A 27492-nucleotide genomic window follows, 5' to 3' on the forward strand; every position below is an offset into this window, starting at 1 on the left:
AGGTCATGTTGTTGCCAATTGCCCAGTGTATGTCGAACCAATGCAATGTGATGCCTCCTATATCAGTGATGGCGAACCTATGGCACATGTGCCACAGGTGGCAAGCCAAGCCCCCTTTGTGGGCATGCGGCCATAGTTCACCAGGTGGGGCAAAACGGGACATCCCTGTGTCCCGAAAGATCTCTTCGGAACACAAGGATGTCCCGGTTACCTTTCTGCGGCCCCATGTTAACTTTAAAAGCGCAGGGGCCGCCGGGAAGTAGTGCACGCTGAGATTTGGCTGACGTCCCGTGCATGTGCCCATATCGGAGGAGCGGAGCATCGAGCAGGAAGACGCGCGCTGGCTGGCATGGTAAGTTACCAGCTACACTTCAGCTTCGATGCTCCGACCACCGCTCCTCCGGTCCCGGGACCTAATGCTATGGCCTATAGGCCATAGCATTAGGTCGTGACTCCTGACTGGAGGAGCAGTGGACGGAGCACTGTGAGGCAGTACACAGACATACAGCCTCCAGCCATACACTGTACTGCACCTAATGTGGGGGTGGACTACAACCTAATGTGGGGGAACATGCTGTCAACCTAATGTGGGAGAACTACAACCTAATGTAGGGGAACTATACTGGCAATAGACAAAAAGAAAAGAACATTGTTCAGTTCCCCACTCGCTATGGACATCAATGGATAGGATTGCGGCTCTCGTGCGGTATTGCAGATAGACTTGGAGCACGGACAAAGTGGGCCGTATCCAGGAAGATATGGAACAAACAATAGAGGTTGGAGGTCCAGCTCACATAAATAGATAAAACTTAGCTTTTACTTCACATGGGTAAAAAATATGGACAAAAAAAACCAAAAACCTATAGGTGCATTAAAAACAAACGCGTTTCGAACTATGCTGCCAACCTAATGTGGGGGAACTGCACCCTAATGTGGGGGAACTGCAACCTAATGTGGGGGAACTAAAACCTAATGTGGGGGAATATACTGCCAACCTAATGTTGGGAAACTACAACCTAATGTGGAGGAACTATACTGCCAACCTAATGTGGGGGAACTACAACCTAATGTGGCGGACCTATACTGCCAACCTAATGTGGAGGAACTACAACCTAATGTGGGGAAACTATACTGCCTACCTAATGTGGGGGAACTACAACCTAATGTGGGGAAAGATACTGCCTACCTAAGTTGTTTTTTCTAAACTTAAACCTCACTATTCTGATTTAATTTCTGTGCTGGCACTTTGAGGGGAAAAAACTTGGCGTGCATTACGGTTCGGGCTCAAAAAGGTTCACCATCACTGTCCTATATAAACCGCCATTTATCACTGTATGCTCAGCATGCGTGTGTGGCATATCCAAATACTGGGGGGGAGAAACAAATGTGTGTTATTACTGTGGAAGGTAAAGATGCGAGTGACTCAGGCAATCTGGTTATCCTAGTAAAAAAGGACTTGGTAAATCCCAGGAAATGGCAAGTGAAAACCATTGCGGTGACCTGCATACATGGAGACACCCATAATTATCACACTGCTGTGGTAGATGTAAATAGTTGTGGGCAGAAAAAAATATGGTTGGTTTAGTACCAAAGTTAATGCATGATGTCACCATGGGGTGTGATTTCCCACATTTCTGGCAGCTATGGGAACATAAACTTTCAAATGCCCGTCAGGAATAGTGATGAGCGGCATTGGCCATATTCGAATTTGCGATATTTCACGAATATATAGACGAATATTCATCCTATATTGGCGGATTTCGCATATTTGTGTATTCACATATTAGAATATTCTCATATTAGAATATTTGCATATTAGCATGTTCGCACAATCGCATTTTGGAGGTGAGAGAAAATAGTGAGGGGGTGGGCAACTTTACTATAGGTTGCTAGGGATGTTGTTGACAGAAGTGATTGAATATTCACAAATTAGAATATTTGCAAATGCCAATTTTCGCGTGCGTGCCTGTCTGACACAGTTACTAGTATTGGAGCCTTGTTTAGACCACAAGCTGGAAGCAAGGAGGGATGATCACTGTGATGTGTACTGTGAAAAAAAAAAGCGAATATCCGTATTTGCAAATATATAGCGCTATATTTGCAATATTCGCGATATTCACGATAAATATTCGCATTGCGAATATTCGTGCCCAACACTAATCAGGAAGGGGATGACCTACCACCGGGTACCGAAGGGTGTGGGTTTTTAAGAGGGACTTCTGTTGATAAATGATTTCCCTTGTCTGTCATGGTGGGGGAGCCTGAGGTCTCTGACCATAGTGATGGGATAGAAGAGGGTCAAAGCAGTCCAGAAAGAGAAGGATACGTTATTGACAATCTGCCAGACCTTGCAGTAAGGAAAGAGCAATTTGGTGCTGAGCAGTTAAAAGATCCCACCCTTATTAGAGCCAGGGAAAATGTGAAGTCCATCGATGGTAAACTGGTGGAACCTGAAAGAAGACTTTGCTACCCGCATATGGCTGTGAAACATGACTTATTGTACCGGGTGATAAAAAGGGGAGAGGATCTGATGGAACAACTAGTGGTTCCTAAAGTGTACAGACGAACAGTACTAATTGGGGGGGGGGACATTTGGGAGCTGAAAAGACTACAGACAGAGTCCTTCAAAGGTTCTTTTGGCATGGGGTCCATAAAGATGTTAAAGATTATTGTGACACCTGTCCAGAGTGCCAAATTTTGGCTCATAGGCCACACCATCGTAGTCCCCTGGTATCTCTACCAATCATTGAGATACCATTTGAGAGAATAGCCATGGATCTGGTGGGGCCTATTGTAAGAACTGCTCGAGGCCACCAACATATTCTCGTAATCATGGACTACGCTACTCGTTACCCTGAAGCTATACCCTTACGTAATACATCATCCAAGGCCATAGCTAAAGAGTTGGTAATGTGTTCAGTCGTGTGGGACTACAAAAAGAGATCCTAACAGATCAGGGTACCTCCTTTATGTCACGCATCATAAAGTTGTTATGCAAACTGTTCAAAGTGAAACAGCTGTGTACCTCTGTCTACCATCCACAAACTGATGGACTGGTAGAGAGATTTAATAAAACTCTAAAAGCCATGCTTAAGAAAGTGGTGGACAAAGATGTTAAAAACTGGGATTTTATTCTCCCCTATCTCATGTTTGCTATCCGTGAAGTCCCTCAGTCATTTGAGTTGCTATATGGTCGCCACCCTAGGGGTCTGCTAGATATAGCAAAAGAAACTTGGGAAGAATAAGTTACCCCCTATAAAAGTGTAATTGAACATGTGGCCCAAATGCAGGACCACATATCTGCAGTGATGCCTATTGGACGTGAACATATGGCCCAGGCTCAGGGGGCACAACAAAGGGTGTATAACCGCAGTGCCCGAATATGTACCTTTGCGTACCAGCCAGGTAAGAGGAAGCCTGAGCAAATATACCACGTCAATCTTATAAAACCATGGAAAAATCAACTATCACTTGCTGCCGACACAACCTTCCCACTAGAGCAGTGGTGCTCTGGGAAGCCCCTGTTGCTAGAGGTAACAGTGCCGGACTCCCTGTCCAAGACACAAAATGTAGACGTTCAGGGGTTCCTCTTTAAAAATAGGGATTTTTTTCTCAGAGATCCCAGGTCGATAGTCTGCCATAAAACATGACAGAACCAGGGGGGAAAGGTTAAGCTGCGAACCTACAGAATACCAGAGGCCAGGAGAGGGGTCATCTCTGAAGAGGTGAGGAAAATTTTGGAACTTGGGGTAATTTTATTTATTTATTTATATAGCACCTACAGATTCCGCAGCGCTTACAATTATGGGGTACAAACAAAGACAAGTATCAGACATAATATTACACAATAACTATTCAAACAAGAGGTGTGGAGATATGTTGGGGATATGTTGGGGATATGTTGAGTCCAATTAGAGACTGTTGTAGGCCTGTCTGAAGAGATGTGTTTTTAGGCCAGGTTTGAAACTATGGATGTTGTTGTTGAGTCTAGGGATTGAGGGATAGCATTCCAGAGAACCGGTGCAGCACCAGTGAAGTCTTGGAGACGGGAGTGAGAAGTTCGGATTATAGAAGATGTTAGTGTGAGGTCATTAGCATATCGGAGAGAACGTGTAGGATGGTAGACGGAGATGAGAGAGGAGATGTAGGGAGGTGCAGCATTGTGGAGAGCTTTGTGTGTGAGACTGAGGATTTTGTACTGTATTCTGGACTGAATTGATAACCAGTGTAGTGACTGGCACAGGGAGGAGGCATCGGTGTAGCGGCTGGAGAGGAAGATGAGTCTGGCTGCGGCATTAAGGATGGACTGGAGAGGAGAGAGTTTGGAGAAAGGAAGGCCTATTAGTAAAGAGTTACAGTAGTCGAGGTGGGAGTGAATCAAAGCAATAATGAGAGTTTTAGCAGTTTCAATAGTGAGAAACGGGCGGATTCTTGAAAAGTTTTTGAGATGCAGGTGACAAGAACGTGAAAGAGACTGAATATGGGGAGTGAAAGACAGATCAGAGTCAAGTATAACTCCAAGACAGCGAACCTGCTGCCCGGGAGTTATGGTAGTACCACATACCGAGATGGAAATGTCAGGGTTAGGTACAGTATCAGTTAATGGAGAAAAGACAAGAAGTTCTGTTTTAGAAAGATTTAGTTTCCGATATAAAGAGGACATGATGTCTGAGACGGCAGAGAGACTGGTATTCTGTAGGAGTGCAGGGGTGATGTTGGAGGAAGAGTTATAAAGTTGGGTGTCATCAGCATAGAGGTGGTACTGGAAACCAAATCTAATGATTGTTTTTCCAATGGGGGATGTTTAGAGTGAAAAGAGTAGAGGACCCAGGACCGATCCCTGGGGAACCCAGACAGCAAGGGGAAGAGTAGAAGAGGTAGAGCCAAAAAATGAGACGCTAAAGAAGCTGCCAGAGAGATAGGAGGAAAACCAGGCGAGAGCAGAGTCCTTGAGACCGATGGAGCGGAGACTACTGAGGAGGAGTTGGTGATCCACAGTGTCAAAAGCCGCAGACAGGTCCAAGAGAATCAGTAAAGAGAAATTGCCATTTGATTTGGCCGTCAGAAGATCGTTAGTGACTTTGGTTAGGGCCATTTCTGTGGAGTGAAGGGAGCGGAAACCAGACTGTAAGGGGTCAAGGAGAGAGTTCTCGGAGAGATAGCGGGTAAGGCGGGAGTAGACCAAGCGTTCCAGGAGTTTGGAGATCAAGGGGAGATTTGAGACTGGTCGATAGTTGGCTGCACAGGACGGGTCCAAAGATGTTTTTTTCAATAGTGGGGTTATGATAGAATGTTTGAAGGAGGAGGGAAAGACCCCAGAAGAGAGGGAGAGGTTAAAGATTTTAGTTAGGTGACAGCTGATAGCAGGAGAGAGAGACTGGATGAGGTGTGAAGGCATGGGGTCACTAGAGCAGGTAGTGGAGCGGGCGGAGGAGAGGAGCCTGGAAACCTCATCCTCCGTTACAGGCTCAAAAACTGAGAGTGATGAAGAGGAGACGTGGCTGGGAATTGGATCAGAACGTTTAGGGGACTGGGAGAGGATTTCATCACAAATGTCATCGATTTTAGTTTTGAAGTATTTGGCCAGGTTTTCAGCACAGAGATCAGTGATTGGGGTCTGTACTTTAGGCCGAAGAAGAGAGTTGAACGTGTCAAAAAGGCGTTTTGGGTTGTTAGACAGAGAGGAGATGAGGGAGGTAAAATATGTTTGTTTGACGAGATGAAGAGCGGAGTAATAGAATTTAAGCATGAATTTATAGTGCAGATAGTCTGAAGAAGTCTTAGTTTTCCTCCACAGACGTTCAGCACACCTAGAGCATCGCCTGAGAAAGCGGGTTGTTAGTGTGTGCCAGGGTTGCTGCCGTCTGTGTCGGGAGGTTCGTGTTTTAGGGGGTGCCATTTGATCCAGGGTAGACTTGAGGGTGTCATGGTAATGTTTGGCTGCTAGATTAGGGCAGGAGAGAGAAGAGATTGGTGATAGTGAAGATTGTAGAATGTCTATAAATTGACTAGCGTTTATGGCACACAGGTTTCTGTAAGTGTACAAGGTTGGAGTGTCTGGAAGAGGATAGACAGAGAAGGAGAGAAGGTTGTGGTCAGAGAGCTCAAAAGGAAAATTAGTGAATTTAGAGACAGAGCAAAGTCTAGAGGAGATCAAGTCCAGTGTATTCCCATCCTTGTGTGTGGGAGAGTCAGTAAGCTGTGAAAGGGCAAAGGAGGAGGTTTGAGACAGAAGCCGAGAGGCAGAAGAGGAGATTGGGGTATCAATGGGGATAATAAAATCACCCATGATGAGTGTAGGTGTTTCTGAGGAAAGAAAGTGAGGGAGCTAGGTGGCAAAATGATCCAGGAACATTTGGGGAGAACCAGGAGGACGATAGATGACCGCCACTCTGAGAGACAATGGGCGGAGAAGCCTGAGGGTGTGGACCTCAAAAGAGGGAAATGTGAGTGAGGGTAATGGGGGGATGACTTGAAAAGTGCATTGTGGGGCTAGAAGCACCCGTACTCCTCTACCATGCCTGGTGTCAGATCTAGGGGTATGGGAAAAGTGAAGGTCACCATAAGATAAAGCAGCAAGAGAAGCAGTGTCAGAAGGTTGTATCCATGTTTCTTTGAGAGCCAGCAGATTAAGAGAATTAGTGAGAAATAAGTCATGAATCTGGGTGAGCTTATTGCACACAGATCGAGAGTTTAGAAGAGCGCAGTTAAAGTTTGTAGTGGTTCCGCAAGAGGCAGGTAGTGTAGAGCAAATATTCGTGAAAGGTGGGCCAGGGTTAGGAGCAATGTCCCCAGCAGCTAAAAGCAGAAGAAAGAAGAGGGAGAGCAGATGGCTGGGTGAAGTGATGAAGCGACTTCTGTGCTGTACCATGGAATGAGGTGACTTTGGGTGATTTATGATGGTGAGCAGTGCATGCGAGCAATACATAGGTGAGGGAAGGAGGCATGGACAGATGTATATAGAGTCCACTGGAGAAATCGGTGGGGGATATAAGAGAAAATATATCGCAATGATGTAAGTAATAAGTGAGTGCATGTTTGTTTTTTGGTTTTTTTTTCTGAAAAAGAGTGACTTACTTTTGTTATACTGTTGAGTTAGTTCCTTTTTGTTCCCTTCTGGTTCAATTCTGGTATAATTCTTCATGTCACACTTAAGAAGCACTTTAGATAGCAGCTTTAGATGGCATATTTTAATGTCTTCAGATCTAAGGTCTAACAGACCTATAGCCTCTGATATATAGTGCTAGGGTAAGCCAGAGAATTGGCAGAGGAGTGCAATCAGGTGTGAAACAGGGTGGGGAGCAATAAAGTTTGGGGAATAAAGTTAAGAAAAAATAAACAGTTTGGGATCACTCAGGGGAAATAAATTGTGATCAAACAAAATAGAAACATTAGCCAGATAACAGTAATAAATATACATGACAATGCAATGATGGGGGAATGGGAGTACACAATCACAAGATGAGTGACATACCAGGTTGATTATTTAAATACAGCTAAACAGATATGCAGTGGTGAGAACAAATTATGGTGGTAGTTGTGATTGAAGAGTCCTATAGCAAGTGTTCCAGTCCCATAGTTCTGATCCCCAAACCAGATGGCAGCTGGAGGTTTTGCAATGACTTTCGGAAGCTGAACGCCATATGTAAGTTTGATGCTTACCCAATGCCCCGTGTTGATGAGCTCATTGACAGGCTTGGAAATGCCAGGTATATAACCACTCTAGACCTAACCAGGGGACACTGGCAAATTTCCCTGACAAATGAGGCCAAAGAGAACACTGCCTTTGCCACTCCTGATGGGTTGTTCCATTATGTTGACTTGCCATTTGGTTTGCATGGAACCTTCCAGGGGGTAATGGATCCTGTCACTGTAGCCCGGGCTACGCGGCACTGGCTTCAAATGATTCTGCTTGTGCAGGAAGCTGAGACAGAAGAAGAAGGACAGGAACTGCGGGGGAGCGAAGGTGAGGTGAGTGGTGTTTTTTTCTTTTTCTATTCTATTCAATGTAAGTGGGCATAATGATCTATGGAGCAATGTTAGTGGGCATAATGATCTATGGGGTAATGTAAGGGGCATAATGTTCTATGGGGCAATGTAAGGGTCACAATGATCTATGGGGCAATGTAAGGGGGCATAATGATCTATGGGGGCAATGTAAGGGAATATAATAATCTATTGGGGAAAAGTAAGGGTGCATAATATTCTATGGGGCATTGTAAGGGGGCATACTCTGGGGACAGGGGGAGAGAGCTTTATTGGAGCAATATAAATGGGCCTAATGCTATACAGGGGCAATGTGAGGGGGCCTAGTACTATACAGGGCCACAGAGGGATCTAATACTATATGGGGCAGTATAATACATATTGGGGGGTTGAATGAAGGTGAGGATTTTGCTGTAGCGAGAATCCTAAAATGTTTTTTTGGCCAATTCGGTGAAGATGAGTTGTGGTCGGGAGACGTCTTCATGATGACCCAGAACAGATGGAGAAGAAATAGAAAAGTGAACGTTTCCAAACAGAGAAGACGCCCTGAAGTGGAGGTATTATTTTATGTTTCTGAGCCCGACACTATAATAATATCCAGCATGTGCCATGGGGAGAGAAGGAGGGGGGCCCAGGCCTTCAGCTGTGTAAGGGGCCCCGGAATTTTTGATGGCAGCCCTGATGACAGTAATAACCTTCCGACATAAAGTCCATTCATTTTTTAGGTGATTGGGCCATCCCCCGGGAACCATGTACAAAGCTTTAGTGTCCAAATGAGCCTACATCCCAACTAGTTTCAGGGATTTATACTGGTTACTCATGGATTGTAACAGAAACAAGTCAAGTTAATTTGACACTGTGCAACATACAATGCTGGGATGGTTTTGACTTTTAATATTCCTGTCAAGCCATTTGCAGATGGTATAGCACAGATGTTCTACTTGTCAACAAAATAACATTAGTAAACAGCATAAAGAAAATAATTCCCATGATTCACACTGCAGCATAACAAAACAAATACATTTTGCCCATTGTGACTTACTATATTATTGAATTTTCATTTTTTAGCTGTTAAAGGGAATCCAGATTTGCATATTGAGAATAACATTATTATATAACAAAAAATACAGCTCAAGTTTTATATTTTATTGTAACTAAAAGTTTATTGATGCAGAAATGAAAACAGGGGAAGTTTTGTAAGGGGATAATGAATTTCTATAATGATAATAAAGTCACTCGCACAAGACCAACTTCAAACTGGGACTGTTTAGGTTTTTTTTTGTTTTCTTCTGTTAATTTCCAATGCTCTGCTTTTAGTATATTCTGGAACCTCTCCTTGGAATTTTTGCTCCTTCTTATCATAAATGAAACCCAATTTTATACTCACATTATCCATTCAATCTTTGGATATTGTGGTAGTCTGTAAAATATGTATAGTACACTTCTAGCCAGTCAACTCCAAGAAAAAGGACTTCCTCTGACCTCGGTAGGGTATCATTATTTGTATGTATTGGGCACAGTAGGGAAATTTTATTTTGATTGTATATAGCATCACTATGATGGAATTATTAAAAATGAAGTTATATATACAGATTGTTGTAGAATTATACAGAATATTACAGAGCTGCTCTTACAGAACTACTTTTCTACAACTTAAGGGGGAATTCCGGCATCTTCTTTTATTTGACTGTGCTATAGGGGCTGTAATTTTAGAGTAGTTCCTTATATAGTGTCTGTGTTTGATGGTTGGTCTTGCAATTCTTTTTTTTTTTTTTAAAGTAAAGTTTTTATTGAAGGTATATAAAGAGCAATGGTTCAGCAGAGACATCGAATCAGAAAAACACAACGAGAATGTACAGTATTTATCAGGGTATACCACGCACCGGCCTATAACACACCCCCTCATTTTACCAAGGATATTTGGGTAAAAAAAAAGTTTTTTATCCAAATATCCCTGGTAAAATGAGGGTGCGTGTGTGCGTGTGTATACCCCGATACACTGTTTCTTACCCCACAGAAGCCCCCAGGAAAGGCAGGGGGAGAGAGGCTGTCGCTGCCCGCTTCTCTCCCCCTGCCTTTCCTGGGGTCTAGAGCCCTGCTGCCACCGCTTCTCCCCCCTCTGTCTATTGGTGTCGCTGCCCCATTGCCGGCGCCGACAGACAGGGGGAGAGAAGGGGCAGCGGCACCCATTGCCGGCGCCGCTGCCCCGTTGCCTCCCCCATCCTCGGTTGTATAATTACCTGTTGCCGGGGTCGGGTCCGCTTCTGGCCTCCGGTGGGGCTTCCCCTGCGTCGTTGCTATGCGCTGCGAGACACTATGATGAGTGACGTCACTCGTCATTGTGCCGCGCATAGCAAAGACGCAGGGGACGCACACCGGAGGCCTGAAGCAGCGCCGACCCGACCCCGGCAACAGGTAATTATACAACCGGGGATGGGGTAAGCTACGGGTCAGCGGCGCCGGCAATGGGTGCCGCTGCCCCTTCTCTCCCCCTGTCTGTCGCCGCCGCTGCCCCATTGCCGGTGCCGCTTCTCTCACCCTGGCTATCGGCGCCGGCAATGGGGCAGCGGCACCGATAGCTAGGGGGAGAGAAGGGGCAGCGGCACCGATAGACGGGGGAGAGAAGGGGCAGCGGCACCGATAGACAGGGGGAGAGAAGGGGCAGCGGCACCGATAGACAGGGGGAGAGAAGGGGCAGCGGCGCCGATAGCAGGGGGAGAGAAGCAGTGGCAGCAAGGACCCCAGGACAGACAGGGGCAGAGAAGCCGGCAGCGCTGGCAGTCTCTGCACCTGAAAAAGCCGCTGCAGTTCATTGATTTAAAGCTCCCGCTTTAAATCATTGAACTGCAGCTGCTTATCGGCGTATAACACGCAGGTAGACTTTAGGCTAAAAATTTTATCCTAAAAAATGCGTGTTATATGCCGATAAATACGCCATTTCAAGATACAGGAGGGATGCTGAAACATGAGAAAACACTGTGGGGATCAAGAACATGTCAGAATAAAGGGGAAAGGGGGAAAAGGAGGAAAATGGAAGGACAGAAAAGTAAGTAGAAAACTGGGGGAGCAGTAGGAACAAGAAAGAAGAAGGGGTGGAGAAAAAAAGAAGAAAAGAAAAGGGAGTGGAAAAGTGAAAAAGCGCAGATAAAACACATGAAAAACTTACCACTGGGATCGGCCATGTCCCTCAACCTACAGGAGAGGATTTAAGGCAGTGAAAAAAGAGAACTAATGTTAGGCTGGACAAATCAGAGAGGAGCCACTCAGTAGCATGAAGGAATTTATTGGGAGTTTAAGTCACTAAAATCCGGAGAAGAGATAAACTGAAGCCATGGGGACCAGATTTTATCATGTTTATCTACATGTCGTTTAGAGTCGGCTAGGAGCTCCTCCATCTTATGGAGGTGTTCTATTTCCTGGAACCAGGACAAAAGGGTAGGAGGGAAAGTAGATCTCCACTATCTCGGTAAACTGTTCTGGCAGCAAGGAAGAGTTAGCGAAGGCGAGTGGGTCTTGCAATTGTTGTGTTTACTTTGCCCCGGATGTTTATTTTTAACAGCATACAAAATGAGTGTTGTCTCAGGTCTTTCCCAGGATGCAGTGCAGCCCAAGACATTACATCACTAGTCAGGTGTTGAAAGGGAGCATGTTTGTGCTTCAATGGGTGGAGCGACCGCTGGGTGGAAGGAAGATCCTTCTCCACAGGGCTGGAGGAAAGTTTCAAGCGCAGCACACATGGAAGGAAGCCTAGCTGTGTTGCAATGGGTTCGGTTGATGATGTGTGGGAGGGAGATAAGTCACCTATCACCTAGAAATCAGGGATCTTGGGATTGTAGTTGGAGGGAGACAGGAAATAGTCAGTTCACACAAATAGCAGCAGCAGAGCAAGGAAGAGTCACACAAAGCACTGAAACAACAGGCAGACATGTTAGGAATCATATAGACTATCCAATGGAGGGAAGTTGTTTCAAACAACAGTGACCATTTAAGTATTTATTTACCTAAACATATTCCACAGTTCTGTACACAGATACTCATCCAACTGGGCTGACAATTTCGATCCAGGTGAGTTTTTAGTGTGTGGGCGAAAGTGAGTAATGTGCAACACAATTTCAAATGAGTTTCATGTTGCTTTAAAAAATAATGCAATATTACCAATCAGTGCCCAAGTCATTTGCAAAGCAAGCCTCTTAACTTGTTTAGCGCTAAACAGTTCAGACTTAACCCTCACAGAGCCATGATGTGCAGCAACATGGAGCAGTCTACTAAAGTGACTCAAGTTAACCTATCTTCCAACCCACATGGTTGGTGCAACCTAAGTGTGCACTTAAAATAAAATAAAATGTAATGCAAAATGCAACAAAATGCTGCTAAATCCTTTGTGAGACTCCCCTATTATGTTGAAACGCATTCAGCCCAATATGTTACTAAGTATAGTAACATGGAACATGGATTTTTATTGATTTCAAAGGTGATGAATGTTTTTGAAGAATCATTTTGTAACAGACAATACAAGAAAATGTCTTTATTGCTACCATATGATCAAGATTGATCTATAAGATGCATTAGGATAATATAGCTGAATAAAGACTGCATACTTTGTAAAGTTACCCTGGAGATCATTAGTCTGATACTGTATGTAAAGCCGCACTACAGGATGATATATGATCACCTCTTCACAGCAATCATCAGGCATTTACATTCTTGTCTAGTTAATACTTAATTAACAAATGAACATTTCTCTAATTATCATTGGGAAATTCCATCAAGGAGTGTTGACTGTTGATTGCAGCTCTTCACATTAATTCAATTCGCAGCTCCTTCAATGAGATGTACAAGGGAATTTTTACAAAATTGTTCAGAAAATACACAAAAAGACCGACATTCAGGTTATTGAATGATATGTTCTGGAAAATGTAACGCTAATGACCCCAAAGGATAGGGGATAAGATGTCTGATCGTGGGGGTCCAGCCGCTGTACATTTAGAATGCTGGGTTTTCGTGACTGTAGGCTTGACGAGCATCCCTGGTGGTCCGATGTGTCTGTACACATCCACAATACTTCAGATGTCATGATCTGTATTGATCACGGCATCTGAAAGGTAATGGCAGGAATCAGCGGGATCACAGGAGATTCACATCGTGAAGGGAGGTACAATGTAAGGTCATGCACTTTATCATGTTTTGGGTCTGTTCCCTTCACGGAAATACAGTGACCCCACGACATACAATGGCCCCGACATATGATAATTTCAACATGCGATGGCCTCTCAGAGGCCATCGCATGTTGAAGGCAGCATCAACATACAATGCTTTTTTATGTCGGGGCCATCGCATAAACGGGTATGCGGCAGCACTGACTGCTTCAGCTGCCACCAGATAACGGTTTACGGTGCCCCGTGAGCTCCGGTGATGGTTACTCACCTGTCCTCGGGGCTCCGGCGCGTCCTCTTCGGGATCCCCTGCATTGTCGGTGCTCTCCATCGATGACATCACGTCGCTGCGCACACTGTCCCATCATCCAATAGGAGCGCCGTGCGTAGTGACGTGATGGCGGCGACGGAGAGTGCGGTTGCTGGGGAAGCAGAGGCCTTGCCGCAGCGTCGGAGACACCTCGGGGACGCTGCGACAGCGATGGACGGCGACATCCCGGGTAGCGGTGATGAGCGGTGACGGTCCGAAGCAGCGGGGACAGGTGAGTACAACTTTCACTAACAGTGGTCTACAACCTGCGGACCTCCAGATGTTGCAAAACTACAACACTACAACACCCGTTGGCTGTCCGGGCATGCTGGATGTTGCAGTTTTGCAACATCTGGAGGTCCGCAGGTTGTAGACCACTGTCCTATACTTTACATTGCACGGATCCCTCAACATACGATGGTTTCAACAAACGATGGTCCGTTTGGAACGGATTACCATCGTATGTTGAGGGACCACTGTATATTAAATTACTATTTCTGGTACTGCTAAAATAATTAATTACAACAATGTAAACATCAATTACAGGCTTACATTTGCTGTTTTATTAGACTTGTTATCAGAAAGCAATGCTAGGTGCTTCTGTGTTTTCTATAGTCATACTGTATGCACTGACCTTGGATTTGGTACCAAATCCAAGATACAGTCTATGTCCCTGCTCATTATAAATAGAGCTAGAGACATGTTCTCACACAAATGCTGATTCATGTGAAAAATATTCTATAGATAGATTATGTGAGATACAATACATCATTATAAGTGTCTACATTACCTGCTATAGCTATGCAAATAAGAACAAATCTTAGAAGGCGGTTACAAATGTTCATGTATGGAAAAAACTCAAGGTCACAATATTTATAGCACACTTTTACTAATTCCAGTAGTATTTTCAGAATCAATTTTCCTTTACGTTACATGTTGAACAATACATTATCTAAAAATGTATTTTGAATTCCTAACAACAGAGAGCAAAATTATTCAAAAAATATCAATCAGGTCCTGAACACATTTTTGTTATAGGAGCCTCTATCATAAATCCAACAGCAATAATAGCTCAGGGTAGAAATCATAGGACATGTCCTGCTTGCTCTGTAAAGTACTGGGGTGTTCTTACAGAAGACCACAAGCATATGTGCATTGACTGTTGACCATTACATACTGTTCACAACCTTTCCCTTTGTACATCTCTGACCTTTTCCCAAAACTGTCCCTCATGTAATCTCCAGTCCTCTCAAGACGTCCACCTTTTCTCTCCCCTCACCCGAGCCTCACACAACCGTCTCTAAGATTTTTCCTAAATTGGAACTTTCCATATATTGGAACTTGCTACCCCGATATATATGGCTCAAGAAGACCTTTAAATGGGCACTGTCAGGTACAAAAACTTGCATGTTGTACCCCTCGTTTCCTTTCACCTGGTACAAAAACTTACTCGGAGGTCAATTGTCTATTCTTGAAATCAATGATAGAATTGTGTGGCCCAGAAGATAGAACACAAATTGAAATTCATCTGAAGATGTCAACGGTCTATGAGCAACACAAAATTCTATTGCAATATAGTGAATACTGCATATACTGCAATCTTCTACTATACAATGATATACAAGGGTCATATTTACTGCATTCTGCATTCCGTCAATGGACACAGAGTGAAAAGAAAGTTATTTTTTCAGCAATTCAATGCTCTATTACCACAGTGCTCCATCTCTAGTCTCCAACAATATAAGTATATAACACAATGTCTGTATACTGCATGCAGCTCTCCAATATATAAAGGTAAGTTCACCAAAGTTGAAACTACATTGTATATTAATAATGGCTGTAACAGGTCACGCATACTTCTTTTCCAAAAGGAATATTCCATGAAGTGTTTTATATTTCATTCCTGATAAAATGAAGACCTTCAGAACATAGTGACTGCATTTAAATGTTTAATTTTTGTCCTCCTTAAATTCAATTAAGTCACCCCTTTTCATTATTTCCGATTCCCAATAAATTATGAACCAATGCGAACTAAGCAGTCACTGCAAATTCACAATCAGTACAAAATGTATTGCTGGTGTGACAGCAAGCCCTACCATGTAATCATATGCTGTATCAATTATTCAATAGCTCTTTCAAGAGGAATTCTTTATTTACTCTAATGGATGGTACTTTGTGACAGTTGTCTTGGTTATCTCAGCAATCTTTCTTTTAATACTTCACTACTTTTTTTTTTTTTTTCTTCTTCTTCCGTTCCCTCCATAAAATGTATTATAAAAGAATCTACATTTAAACACTCTAGACGCTCAACCCTTTGTGATATAAGCTTATAAAGCAAAGAGAGCATTTGACATGAGAAAGGAGATTATCACAAATAGAACAGTATAATTTTTTTCGCACAAATTGAGATTTCTGAAGCATTTTAATTTTAATGTCTTTACATGTCTTAGTGTCGTGCCAAAGCAAAGACAGGGCTTATTTTATTAATAGCATTATAAAAGTAAATCACCTAGCATTGAAGTGCAATCGGTGAATTCTGAAATGTGCGTTATGGACTGGAGTGGAAACATAAATACCAGCGTACACTCTTTATCAGTAAAATATACCTTTAAAGGGGTACTCCGGCACTAAGACATCTTATCCCTTTTCCAAAGGATAGGGGATAAGATGCCTGATTGCGGGGGTCCCGCCGCTGGGGACCCCCTTGATCTTCCATGCCGCATCCTGTTAGAATCAGCCCCCAGAGCGAGCACGCTTCGGGGGCTGATTCTAATGGGGTGCGGCGTGGATTACTGGTGATCACTTGGACAGAGCATAGTGACGTCACGGCTCCGCCCTGTGTGACAGCACACTCCGCCCCCTCAATGCAAGCCTATGGAGGGGGCTTGACAGCGGCGGGACCCCCGCGATCAGGCATCTTATGCCCTATCTTTTGGATAGGGAATAAGACATCTTAGCACCGGAGTACCCCTTTAAACACAATAATAAAAAAATATATATGCATATTGAGCTTTGCTAAAGCTTGTATACAATTCATTGCAGAAGTTCTGTACAATATTTTCTGTTTTGGCTTTCTTCTACAACAATTAGGTCGTTATTGAATGCCAGTGTCTATTGTTTTTCATAGTATTCTCTTACTACACAAATGATATAGTGAAATCTCCATTTAGCTGTGTCACATTGCATAGACTGTATATGTATATTTATACATTAAACAAAAAATGGTGTTAATGGAAGGAAGCTGCCACTGCCTCAAGAAAAAATTGTGGCCATTTACTTCAAAGGGAGCTTTTCAGCAGTAACTCAACACAACCACTAAAAACAATGTACATAGCCAAGGCTTCTGGCTTCCGTACATTGGTCATTTCCAGCGCTAAGGTTCCTGTGGATAGCCCATCAATAGTTTTTTGGCTAGAAAACCCCTTTATGGTTTTAAATTTAATACACTATAATAGCGTGATATATTAGCAAAGCCCTCAACACTCAGCAATTTGCATCATAACCACTGGGTTGAATACTATGATATCATATTTTTTCTAAGGTAGTCATTTTGTAGGAATATGCTTCATCTTGAAGAAAGGTCACACCATATGTAGATACAGCTCTTTTCACACAACATTTTTGTGGTTTCCAGTGGGTAAAGGTTGGAGGAGGGGGATCTTTGCCATACAGTTAAAGGGGTATTCTGTCCAAATACATCTTATCCCCTATGCAAAGGATAGGGGATACGCTATATGATCGCGGGGGGCCCGACGCTGGGCTCCTCCCTGATCTCCTTGCAGCAACTGCATTTTATGTGGGACTGCTACTCCAGTCTCGGAAACCTCTGTGTTTCCAGGACTGGAGATGTGACGCCATTCTCCCTCCATTTATGTCTATGGGAAGGAGCGTGACGGCCGTCACGCCCCTTCCCATAGGCATGAATGGAGTGGGCGTGACATGACATCACGAGGGGGCGTGGCGTGACGTCACGTCTCCAGTCCCAGAAACACAGAGGTTTCCAAGACTGAAGAAGCAGCCCCGCATAGAATGCGGGTGCTGCACAGAGATTGCGGGTGGTCCTAGCAGCAGGCCCCCGTGATCAGACATCTTATCCCCTATCCCTTTAATAGGTATATGGCCTGTAAATCAGTATACAAGAGCAGGGACTTCAGCCTTTGACAGGAATCCCTGCTCTTGCATGTACTTTTCTTTGCACCCTACTCTAAGAGTGCCCAGCAAATATTGTGAGCTATTATTGATAAAGCAGCTTATATGACATGTAATTTACTTACACGGATGGAAAAAAATATGACCGCTTTATTTTTATATACTGTGTGCACAGACAACTACATTTTCATGATTTTCCCGACACTTGATAATACGCCTGAAAATACATACATTGTGTGAGCATAGCCTAAGAATGTTTAAATCGCCCTATTTTGACCCCTTTCATTTTTTTATGTTTATGTCTATTGGGGCTATGGGGTTGTTTGAGGGCTAATTTTGTGCCCTGGGGATATATGGGACTTTTTGCTCCATCACTAAATTCCATTTATTTCAGGATGGAATGTGACTAAAAATATTAAAATGTGTTCACCGTACAATATAACTAATGTTATAGTTTATTAATTCCACAAGTGTAAATATCAAATGATATATATATATATATATATATATATATTATTATTATTATTATTATTATTTTATTTTTTTTGAAAATTGGAAAAAGGGGTTTGATTTAACTTTTTCATTGGGAAATCTTTTATATATATATATATATATATATATATATATATATATATATATATATATATATATATATATATATATATATATATATATATATAATATGTATATATATATATATATATATATATATATAATATGTATATATATATATATATATATATATATATAAAATACACAATACTTGGATTGCTTTTACTAAATATAGCTATGCCATTCATCAGACAAAGATCAGTGAGATATGTGCTATGCTAGAAGATTACTGAGTTGCCAGTACAAAGGCCTCAGACTGCCATGTTAACTGGATCGGCACCTCGCCTGTCACTGAACATCTTAAATATCTTAAGACATTAAAGGGGTACTCTGCTGTTACACATCCCGGTACCTCAGTAGCCCGGTACCTCAGCATCCCGGAGCTAAGTTTCTTCCGAGACTGATGATGGGTGGTGCCGGGGACAGGGCATCATGACGTCACGGCCCGCCCCCTTGTTACATCATGCCCCACCCCCTGCATTGAGGGTGACAGACGTGACATCACGAGGGGGTGGGGCCGTGATGTCACCCTGCACCGCCCGTCATCAGCCTCGGAAAAATCAGGGGGAATTGCAGGGGTCCCCAGCGGTGGGCTCCCTGTGATCATACATCTTATCCCCTATCCCTTGGATAGGGGATAAGATGTCTAACAGCGGAGTACCCCTTTAATGTTGGTCATTGACTGTCACTAGAGATGAATGAATCGAATCGGACGAAGTCAAATCCATTTCGAATTTCATGAAAAATTTGATTTCATCCGAACTTCGACTCGATTCGAAAAAACGGATTTCTTCATTAGTGACACCCCTGCGATCATCTAGTATAATGTATAGATGCTAGGGGCTTTCTCCTGCGCTCACATCTCTGCAATAGATAGGATGATCGTAGCAGATGTCAGGAGTGTACACCTGCTGTGATCTGTCCTTAAGTGCAGGTTCTACTGCTCCCAACATGGAGAACACTCTGCTCCATGCTGGGAGCTGTAGTATATGCATTAATAGACTGATCGCAGCGTGTGTCACTTCTGACACCTGATGCGATTGTCCTGTATAATGTATAGATGCGGGCTGCCAGCTGCTCTTCTCTGGTCCCACTGTAGTAAGAGTATATGCTGCATATACAGTATACCTATTATTCATGTTTCCTGCAGAGAGCTGTAATTGGTTCCAGCCATCTAGCCAATCACCACTTTCTGCGGGAAATATGAATAAGTGATGTGAATTCTATTCACATCACTAGCCGGCCGGAGTATAGTGCAGAGATGCGAGCGCAGGAGAAAGCAGCTCCATCTCTGCTATAGAAAGGACAATCGCATCGGTTGTAAGGAGTGACACCCGGGGCTATCTGTCTATTAGTACAAATACTGCAGATCCCATCATGGAACAGTCTTTTCCATGCTGGGAGTAATAGTACTGCCTAAAAAATTTAAAGAATAGAGAAAAAAAGTGAAACACACACAAACACACTTTATTAAACACAACATTAAAGGGTGGAAAACTTTTATTTATTTATTTTTATATTATCAACTGGTACAAGAAAGTTAAGCAGATTTGTAAATTACTTCTATTAAAAAAAATCTTAATTCTTCCAGTACTTATTAGCAGCTGAATACTACAGAGGAAATTATTTTCTTTTTGAAACACAGAGCCCTCTGCTGACATCACGAGCACAGTGCTCTCTGCTGACATCTCTGTCCATTTTAACCCCTTAAGGACCAAGGGCGTACCGGTACGTCCTTGGTACTGCTCCGGTGATATAACGCGGGGTTACACGGTAACCCCGCATCATATCACGAGGCGCCCGGCTTCATAGTGAGGCCGGGACCCGCCGCTAATAGCGCGCAGTGCCGAACGCAGCGCCACGCGCTATTAACCCTTTAGCCGCGCACTCAGAGCTGAGCCGCGCGGCTAAAAGCGAAAGCTGCCGGTTAACTCAGTGGGCTTTTCGGGATAGCCGCGGCGAAATCGCTGCATCCCGAACAGCTTACAGGACAGCGGGAGGGCCCCTACCTGCCTCCTCGCTGTCCGATCGCCGAATGACTGCTCAGTGCCTGAGATCCAGGCATGAGCAGTCATGCGGCAGAATCATCGATCAATGGTTTCCTATGAGAAACCAGTGATCAATGATGAAGATCAGTGTGTGCAGTGTTATAGGTCCCTATGGGAGCTATAACACTGCAAAAAAAAGTGAATGAATATCATTTAACCCCTCCCCTATTAAAAGTTTGAATCACCCCCCTTTCCCCATAAAAAAAAACACAGTGTAAATAAAAATAAAAATAAACATATCTGGTATCACCACGTGCGGAAATGTCCGAATTATAAAAATATATCATTAATTAAACCGCTCGGTCAATGGCGTGCGCGCAAAAAAATTCCAAAGTCCAAAATAGTGCATTTTTGGTCACTTTTTATATCATTTAAAAATGAATAAAAAGCGATCAATAAGTCCTATCAATGCAAAAATGGTACTGTTAAAAACTTCAGATCACGGCGCAAAAAATGAGCCATCATACCGCCACATACATGGAAAAATTAAAAAGTTATAGGGGTCAGAAGATGACAATTTTAAACGTATTAATTTTCCTGCATGTAGTTATGATTTTTTCCAGAAGTACGAAAAAATCAAACCTATATAAGTAGGGTATAATGTTAATTGTATGGACCTACAGAATAAAGATAAGGTGTCATTTTTACCGAAAAATGTACTACGTAGAAACGGAAGCCCCCAAAAGTTACAAAACAGCGTTTTTTTTTTTTCAATTTTGTCGCATAATTATTTTTTTTTCCGTTTCACCGTAGATTTTTGGGCAAAATGACTGACGTCATTACAAAGTAGAATTGGTGGCGCAAAAAAATAAGCAATCATATGGATTTTTAGGTGCAAAATTGAAAGAGTTATGATTTTTTAAAGGCAAGGAGCAAAAAACGAAAATGCAAAAACAGAAAAACCCCCGGTCCTTAAGGGGATAAGAACTGTTCAGAGTAGTAAAAAATCCCCATAGCAAACATATGCTGCTCTGGACAGTTCTTAAAATGGACAGAGATGTAAGCAGAGAGCACTGTGGTCATGATGTCAGCAGAGAGCACTTTGTTCCAAAGAGAAAATAATTTCCTCTGTAGTATTCAGCAGCTAATAAGTACTGGAAGGATTGTGATTTTTAATAGAAGCTTCTGACACCAGTTGATTTAAAAAATATAAATAAATACGTTTTCCACCGGAGTACCCCTTTAAAATACAATGATAATAAAAAAATTAAAAAATTTTTTTTATAAAAAATATATTATTTTTACATTGAAATGGCCTCTTTCTATATTTTTATTATTGTTGGCTACATTTTTAGGTCACTGTCAATCCACATAGATTGATTCCTGTTTAAAAATGTAGTTTTTTTTTTTTTTGTCTTTAAATTTTCGGGAGCGGGCAGGGACCAGAAAATTCAGTGCTCAATATTAAAAATAAATGAAGATTGTATTTCATAATTTTATTTTCTAGTTTTCATTCTAAATCATAATTTTTTTTATTTTCACTTTACTTCTTTAGCCCCATAATGGGCGGCCCAAACAGCTGAGAGCACAGCGGGAGGCTTCGTACCTTTCTTTCCGCCGTCCGATCGTCGCTCTGCTGCTCCATGCCTGAGATCCAGGCTGGAGCAGCAGAGCACCGATAACACTGATCAATGCTATGCTATGGCATAGCACTGAACAGTGTATGCAATCCAAGGATTGCATATAATAGTCTCCTATGTGGACTTAAAAAAAAAGTGTAAAAAAAAAAAAGTAAAGAAAAAAATAGTTTATGGGCCTCATTTACTAAGAGTGTAGGGTTTTTACTAGTGTGGAATGTTCTACCACCATATTTATGGGGATTCACAGATTTACAAAGTTTCTGGCCAGCTTTTTCTAGGTCGAATTTTCCAGCCATTTATCCACAGGATTTTCTGTGAATTCAATAGTAAATAGGTTGGGTTGTGAAACCACGTGCCCTTTTGGGACAGTCACACCCCCCTGGTGACAGGCCATGCCCATTTTTCAGCTTTTCACAGTGCAATGTTGGGTTGTATCGTATTTCCCTGGTGCACAGTGTCGCACACTGGTGCAGACTGGCTCAGACATGTTGCAGTCACTCTGGACCAATATAACCCAACAAAAACTGGTCACTTTTCACTTAGTAAATGAGGCCCAATAAGTGTAATGTAACCCCTTCAGTAATAAAAGTTTGAATCACCCCCCTTTTTCCTTTAAAAAATAATAATATGTAAACAAAAATAAAAATAAACACATGTGGTAATGCCATGTGTGTAAATGTCCAAACTATAAAAATATAATGTTAATTAAACCCTAATTTTTTTTTTTATAAAAAGCAATCAAAATGTCCCATCACGACAAAAATGGTACTGATAAAATCTTCAGATCACGGTGCAAAAAATTAGTCCTCATACATCCCTGTAACTAATTTTGGTGCATGTAGTTATAATTTTTTTAAAGTAGTAAAATAAAATAAATCCTATATCAATTAGGTATCCTTGTAACCATATGGACCTAGAGAATAAAGATATGGTGTCATTTTTACCGAAAATTGCACTGCGTAGAATCGTAAGCCCACAAATTTACAAAATTTTGTTTTTTTTTTCCAATTTTGCCCCACAAAATGTTTTTCTGGTTTTGCCATAAATTTTGTGGTGAAATGCCATTACAAAGTACTATTGTTGGCACAAAAAAAAGCCCTCATATGCATCTGTAGGTGCAAAATTTAAAGCGTTATGATTTTAAGAAGGTGATGAGTAAAAAACTTAAGGGGTTAAAGCATTGGTTGTTAGAGCCTACACAGGGCTTGTCATTAAATGGTTAAATGGGCACTGGCAGATTCAAAGATTTTTTTATATGTTGTACATCTTGGCAAAACATTAACCTTTCTAGTGTACTTCATAAGCATTTTTTCTCCTTTTTATAGAAATCCACGCTAGGGGTCCCCATAAAATCCAAAACATAATACTGTCCGGCTGAGACACAGGCATGGGCAAAGTCCAGGAAGTAAGGGCAGGATTAGCACTCCACATGCATGCTCACTCCTGTCCTATCAGACTGCAACATGAAAACAGAGAGGAGGGGTTACAGAGCAGCCTGAAGTGATTGGATGAAAAGACCCAACACAGTACAGCAGACTCAGGGAGGAAGATGAGTCATGCAGAGTGAGGACATGCCCCCCTCCAAAGCACAGAATGACAAACCAAGTGAGCAACAGATAGAAGGTATTTGTTAGAGAAATATAAGAGCTAGACACATAAAATGATATGTACATGATTAGGTATTGAGCTACATAATATTTTTTGTGGGATATGACAGGTATGCTTTAAATATGTTTATACTTTTTTATTTAAAATTTTGTGTCTCCTCATGTGGTCATAAAATATTTTCTCACATAAATGCTATTTTGTTATTGCTTATTTCCCCTATAACTGGGTCTGACATAGTAAACCCAGTTATGGTACCAATAGCTGGTCTGCATCTATATCATCACATAATTGGCTGGCCAAGAAGCAGGAAGCAGTATTTCTTCCTTCTGAGATGCATACATTATCCCTTCCTTTTCTCTGGACAGTGGGGCTGTCACTGACAGCCAGTAGAACGATCATTCTGTCGCTCTTAACAGCCATGGAAGAATAGCTGTGCAGAGTTAAAGGGGTTATCCACCATAAGGTGATTTTAGAATGTAACTTGCAGACAGTAATGGACATGATTAGAAAGGATCTACGCTTGTCTTGGGGCTAGAAGGCTATGTCATGAGATTACCATAACACTGTGGCTAGCTTTTTGTGACCTGGAATTTCCTGTTTGAGTTTTCTTTTTTTGCCTACAAATCCCATAATTCCATTTTCCTCCCACACATCAGCCACCCCACCCATTGAAAAATAAATGAGCTGCATCCATTCAAAGACCTGTGGTTTTCAATCGGGGTGCCTACAGCTGTTGCATTAGTTGCAGATTGATCTCTCTCCCACCAAGCGATCCCTCCACCCATTGAAGCAGACGGCTCCCTGTCATCAGCTGACTAGTGAGTCAGGTCTCGGCCGCATTGCAACCTGGGAAAAATCTGAGACAACTGTCATTTTGTATGCTGTTAAAAATAAATATTGTGGTGAAAATCGCAGAAGAATTGTGAGAAAACTGTCACACACAGGTACAAGACACTATATTATGAACTACACTAACTTTACAGCCCCTGTAGCATAGTCAAATAAAAATTTCCTGAAATACCCCTTTAATTCCTGGCCTGTCCATCTGAACATTTAAAGTCAATGGGCAGGAGGGCAAAGGGTTAAACCACTGCAGTTACAAATCTTGTTCTGAAGTATTGAATGAAGGCCATAGGCTGTGTAGTGTAACATACACTGTAAAGTCTCTGTTAAATGCTAAGCTATGGGTCATTATTTATTTAAGATTTAATTGTGATTTAATAACACAAGATGGATGCCTTTTTGCTCACCCTCTTTGTGATAATCTATGTTAATAATACTGTTTAAATAGTTATATATTGCTCCTCTATGAACAAGGGCTGGCATAAATTTAGTTAGGAGCAATTAACATGCCTTAGCGCAGTATAATTTAGTGCACTTTAAAAATAAAATACAATTAAAGTTAATAAGCTATAGATTAGATTTAGGGAGTCATCTATTAAACAAGTCCATGCAAGCAACATATTATATATAAAGAGGCTGTTTTTCAAAACCAGATAGCTAAAACTAGGACATTGGTGCAGACATTATCTATCAACTTCTCCAGTACAAGTTACTGTAAAATGTCTTGAATTAAAAAAACGTAAAATAATGCTGTTTGACATATCTTGATATATTTCGCTTTTTTACTTTACTAAATTGGTGTGGAATCTTATCATGTTCTTGAAAATGAGCTTTGATGAGTACTGAGACCACTTTTGTGCTACTTGGGTTCTTCGGTAGCAAGTCACTGGAAAACTCAATGGCTGCCTGCTTTTGCTAATTTGTACTTGGCCTTGATATTCAGATCTGTGTGGAATTCCCTGTGTTATAGAAAAAATGAAGAGTTATTGAAGATTGAAGGTATCCTGGAATCTAATTTATTTATTTTATAGAATAGTGATATGTATGATTTTTAATACAGCATAATAATGAATATAGACTTGTTTTACATTGCGCTAAACAGTTTAATGAAATTATATTATAACCCCTTGAAAACATTTGCCATACACTTACAGAAGAAGTTGACTCAGGAAGTAAGTATTAAATTACCTTTGATAATGGTTATTTGACCACCTAGAGGCCGCAGTCAGCAGCAACCATGGCATATAATCGGTTACATAACGGGTGCAAGTCATTTGTCATGGCAGTCAAAAGCTTCTAAAGGCCCCTGTAGCTGTCATATTAGATCTCCTAGTACAGCAGAGCGAGAAATCCGTAAAGCACCATTAGGTACTTGTACATCATGGTGTCATTACCAGTGTAGGGAGCCAGATAAGTAACTGAGCTCACACCATACTACACCTGGTGGATGTCCACTGCTAATTTTAAACAGATATTGGTGGTTCAGCAGTTTTTGATTGCTTTGATTGCAGGGAGCCAATCCATTGTCTTGGCAAACTTGGAAAATCAAAGGAAAAGAAAGGCAATACAATATAATGTATATGTCTCTTATACCTTTAGGAGGCGATAGAGCATCTTGTGCTATAGAAAAATAACATAATAGGGGGGTTGCACTTTTGAATATTTCTTTTTCTTTACGTTTTTAAAACCTTTTTTCAACTTGTGTTTTTCTTGTTTCTATTAAGGATAATCTTTCATCTGTGCACAAGAGGAGGAGCCCTATTTGTAAACTATCTTATGAAAGAAACATATTTGTCCCTTGTTAGGTGCATACACAGATACAATTGTGTACACTACATTGTTACATGAGCACACTAGCACAATATATCTACCATTCATGTGTATAGTGACAGATATCTCTTGAAAGGCAACTGAACTATTAATCGCTAAAAGTACTCCACGGGACTTAGTAGCAAAGTGGGATTGGTAGATGAGTGGGATGGACTGGCTGCGCACCCGAAACACGTCAAATGCACTATATGCGTTTCTTGAACGCAGAGGATGTCGCATCCTGCCCTGAAGGTGAGCCCTCTTTTGAGGCGTGTTAAGACCATTTGAGTTAATAGACAAGACCTTCACAACCATAGAGAGTCCATCTGTAAGCTAGAAAACACAGTCTCTCCATCTTGAGGTGTTTTAAGAAGTATCAGCAGCTTTAGTCGGTCAGACACTTGTCCGTCACTTGCGAAGGTGAACCTGGAAAAAAACATAAACAGACGAAACAGACAAACATAAGAGAACATAAAAACAGCTCCAGTAGGGGATAGGAGCCAACAACACAAGGAAAATGGATGTCACCAAAGTAGCATCCTAGGGGGGGAAGGGAATGTAGTTCCTTGGGAGCCAACCGAGGAATTGACACTAGCAAACTGCAGCAAAGTATGGAACCAGTCAGAGCTATATGCTCAGAAACAGTCAGTGGCACCCACTGCGCGACGGTCCGGCGGTCTGCCACTCTTGATGAATTCTAGTAGCTGAAGCACAGGTGCATTCCATGTGTTCTTTAACCAGAATGTCTCATTTATGGAGCAATTTCGTGCCTTCTTCCAGTGATCTGATGGAATGCGACCCGTCATGGTATTGAATAAGAAGGCGGGTTAAATAACCCCACTTGTAGGGGATAGTGTGATCCCTCAGAGCTCGAGTTATGGGGATTAAGCTATGCCTAAACTGAAGCGTAACTGCAGATAGATCCGCATATATGGACATTCTGAAGAATTTGGCAGAAAGCGATTCTCTGTTTCTAACCTGAAGCATAAAAGATTCAAGTTCGGTAACAGATGTCTGAAGTGGTTGTAAGGTGAGAAGAAGGCTGCTATAAATAGAGGAATACAAGCTCTATTGAAGCATATTCTTAAGTGAATTCTCTGTCAGTGAGGTTTCAGAGGCAGGAAAATGTTGGAAGGGGTCTGGGAGGTCAGTGGGTTCCCCTTTCTCTATAGCCCTAGATGCTGCATGGGAGGAGGGGGAGAGCCTAGGACGCTGCTTACCTGGTCTGCCTGAAAGTGAGGGCGTATTGAAGGCCCAGTCAAATGCACGCACCTGTAATATCGTTGGGCTTGTGGTTTCATGTGCTGACATTTCCCCCACTGCCTGTGACTTTAATGCGGTCCCAGATCCGAGTATCGAGCACACGGGTGCAGCGGATTCCGGCTCCCCTGGAC

At 42.1% G+C, this 27492-nt stretch overlaps 1 long non-coding RNA gene across 1 annotated transcript in view; it reads left to right on the plus strand.

Moving 5' to 3' along the window:
* The window catches only part of LOC130358056 (uncharacterized), a 39194-nt gene extending 15728 nt beyond the window's left edge, over positions 1-23466 (plus strand). Inside the window, exon 3 of the long non-coding RNA XR_008889388.1 lies at positions 23164-23466. This is a non-coding gene — a long non-coding RNA (uncharacterized LOC130358056). The remainder of the gene's footprint in view (positions 1-23163) is intronic.
* Positions 23467-27492: the final 4026 nt, after the last annotated feature.

The sequence above is a fragment of the Hyla sarda genome, chromosome 2 (assembly GCF_029499605.1).
Source record: "Hyla sarda isolate aHylSar1 chromosome 2, aHylSar1.hap1, whole genome shotgun sequence".
Lineage (NCBI taxonomy): Eukaryota > Metazoa > Chordata > Amphibia > Anura > Hylidae > Hyla > Hyla sarda.